This window comes from Crocuta crocuta, unplaced genomic scaffold, assembly GCF_008692635.1.
Source record: "Crocuta crocuta isolate KB4526 unplaced genomic scaffold, BGI_CrCroc_1.0 scaffold636, whole genome shotgun sequence".
NCBI classification, from domain to species: Eukaryota; Metazoa; Chordata; class Mammalia; order Carnivora; family Hyaenidae; genus Crocuta; species Crocuta crocuta.
This window is the reverse complement of record NW_027530380.1, coordinates 940,539-943,927: the sequence shown is the minus strand read 5'-3', so window position 1 is coordinate 943,927 and position 3,389 is coordinate 940,539.

Here is a 3,389-nt window from a genome sequence, read left to right as displayed (position 1 = left end):
CAGCTGCAGCCTTGCTCGGGGACCCCACACCGGCCGGCTGCCTCTCTCCGGGCCTCAGTTTCCCAAGCCCGCTGTGAGGGGGAGAAACTTGGGACCCAGGTGCACGCGGTGGCCGAGCCCTCTCGGGGTACAGCCCGACTCCCCAGGGCCTGTGCTCTGTAGCCTTGGAGGTGAGGAGCGAAGGCTCCAAGTGGTGCAGTGTAGCCCCCGGAGGGTTGGGGCCCCCCGGAGTCAGGGCTGCCCCTCCAGCCGCCTGGCGACAGGGACCCTGAGGCACCGAGAAGAGAGGAAATGGCCCAAGGCCACGGCTTCCCTGCCCTTGATGCTCCTGATGCATCCCCAGTCCCAGCACCAACTTCTCATTTGCTTCAGAAAGGGTTTTGCTCTCTGCACATTTTCGCTGGGAGACAAACACATGAATGAATGAATGAATGAATGAATGAGCCAACCAATCAGACAATATGTTGACGAATCGATTTATGAAAGAATGATTGGGGGGCGCCTGGGTGGCTCAGTCTGTTAAGCGTCCGACTTTGGCTCAGGTCATGATCTCATAGTCCGTTAGTTCAAGCCCCACCTTGGGCTCTGTGTTTACAGCTCTGAGCCTGGAGCTGCTTCGGATTCTGTGTCTCCCTCTCTCTGCCCCTCCGTGCTCGTACTCTGTCTCTCTCTGTTTTTGTCTCAAAAATAAATTAAAACATTAAAAAATTAAAAAGAAAAAAAGAACAAACAAATGATTGGGCTTCTGGCCATCCAGTCCCCCAAGGGTATTTCCTGAAGGTATTTGCATGGAGGCCTCCTCACCATAGAACACTTTTTAAGGGTCTCCATGGAGGAGTGTCTCAGGCAGGAGGAAGGGCCTGGAACTTCTAGAAAGAGAAGAGGGCACCCCCTCTGCCTCCGCCAGGTGGACCAGTCCCGCAAGATCAGCCCCTGGGACGGGAGGTGAGCAGCGTGCCGGGCATGGGGGGGGAGGGGGGGGACTGGTCCCAGGGCTCCTGCGGCCTCTTCGTCTGTGTTCTCTGTCACGCCCTGGGCCCAGGGCCACCTCCAGGCCACCTGTCCCTGGAGCTGTTCGCAGTCCCAGAAGGCACTGCCGGTTGCTTGATCTCTCTGAGGGTCGAGAATATGCTGTGAGGGAGACACAGGGATTTGTGTCTTATGCCCCATCGCTGTATGGCAGCTACTTGAGGAAGAGACTGGTACCCAAATCCCTGCCCCCCGCTTGTCCTGGGGCACATATGGGACACCAGGGGCAGGAGAGGCACCCAGGGCCAGCAAGGGGGCACTCGTGGGCAGTCCTCTGAGGGAGGGGACCCTGCGTCTTACTTGACCTCTAGCAAATAGGAGATAGGATGCCTGGTTCACAGATGAGGACACAGAGGGTCAGAGAGGCAGAGGGCCTCTCCCGAGGGTGCCCAGCACACGATGCAGCCAGGGGTCTGACCGGACCCCTCGAGGCCAGCCAGACGGCAAGATGAATTGTGAGCCGCGGGCTCCAGAATGGGGGCAGGTGGGGCCGCTGCCGGGCCGGACTTACACATTCATCCGAATATCGATCCTGGACGCGGAGAAGCCAGGGGAGGCCCCGCCCCTTGTCCCAGGTCCCTGCTCATGAGGTAGCACCCTTGGAGGGGGTGGCGGTCCCCGCAGCAGGGAGGTAGTCAGGCGTGCTCTCCACACCCTGGCCTGCCGCAAAGGTGTCCCCCCCCACCGACTTCACAAAGCCAGGGGGCCGGGCCTCTGTGGCACCTCCGCCGGTGACTCAGCAGCAGACTGGCCGGCGCCCGCTGCCCGGCCCGCACGCTGACCCCTCCACCTGCCAGAGCCAATATTTGAGGTCAGAAGGCAGGCACGGTGTCTGCGAGGCGGCCACGGGGCTGGCGGGGCCCCCGTCGGGGACCCTCAGCTGCCGCTCTGCTCCCTGAAGTCAGCCGCGGCTCCTGGACCAGACTGCGGGGCGCGGGGTGGCAGGAATCCTTCCCTGCACCCTTACTTGCAGCGGGCGGGGGGCCCCCGGGCCCCGCCCTGTGGCGTGCGGATACTGTGTCTCCCTCAGGGCCCCTTTCTTAGCCACACAGGCAGGCTGGACAGTGAAGTTCCTCCCATGTGACAGATGGGGAAACCGAGGGCGAGCTCTGCCCAGACTGTGCGGCCCAGGCCTCCAGGGGAGTAGCTCCCTCGGGAGCCACTGGTCACCCCCGCCTGCTGCCGAGGGTGCAGCTTTGGGGAGAAATCCTGCCCGCGGCAGGGCCTGGGCCCCCACCCCACCCCCCCCGGGCTTCGAGGCCCCTGGGGGAGACCCAGAGCCCAGCCCCCGCTGGCCCCGCCGCTCCTGGCCTCGGCCTCCAGGCCCCGTCCGAGTTTGGTCAGTGCTCCAACGTCCACCTGCACAGGGACTTCACCTTCAGGGGCAGCTGGAGCTTGGCCTGTGCTGCTGCACCCAGACAAAGCCACTTAGAGCCGCACGTCTGCCTCCGGGGCTCCCAGGCCCAGGAGCAGGACGCCCCGGGGGCCCAAAGGGCGCTTGCCCTCCCTCGGCCACCCCGGGAAGGCTTTCCGTGGATGCGGACAAAGGGCACAGCCTGTAAGGACGAGGACAAGGACTGCCCTCGACAACTGAGGAGCCTGGCAAGGACCCCGTGCGGGGGGCGGGGGGCCCTGACCCGGCAGGCCCCGCCCTCCTGTCCCCAGAGCTGGGAGACACTGCAGAAAAATGTGAGTGTCAGCGCTGCGTCCGCCGCATTCCTGAGGTCTCCCTCCTGGCCTGGGAGCCTCCCCTTCTCCTCTGTTAACCCCAAAAGCCCGCGCGGTGGCTCCCGGCCCCGCCCGCCTCTGCGCTGCCTGCAGCTTCGCCCCTGGAACTGCCAGCCGCTGGTTTGGCGGCCCCGAGGCCCTGGCCAAGCCAAGGCTTTCAAGTGCGTTCCCAGGGGGCCTCCAGCGGGCTGGGTATTTTGGGGGACGTCCCCTAAATGAAAACAGGGCAAGAATGCCGGAGGCCGGCACCACGTCCCCGAGGCCTGGGTGTGGCGCCCTGAGCGGGGCAGACAAGGGAGGACGGGGAGAGGGGCCAGGGGAGCGGCAGGGGGAGCGGCAGCGGAAGGAGAGGGGCCGCCAGGGGCTCGGGGCTCGAGGGCGGTCAGGGCCCCCCGGAGCCACGGTCCCCCCGAGTCCCCCACATCCCTGGGCACAGCTCGCTCTAGGCGCCTCCTTCGCTCTGCTCCAGAATGCGACGCGATGCGCTGAGGCCTCCGTGGCCCCAGGCCCGGATCAAGGCTGACGGGGTGCCCGCCTCGCCTCCCTCCCCGGTCCCCAGGCTCAAGCACTTCCCGCCTGGTCCTCCAGAAGGAGCAGCACCTGTGCGCTGGCCCCGCCCCCCCCCCCCCCCC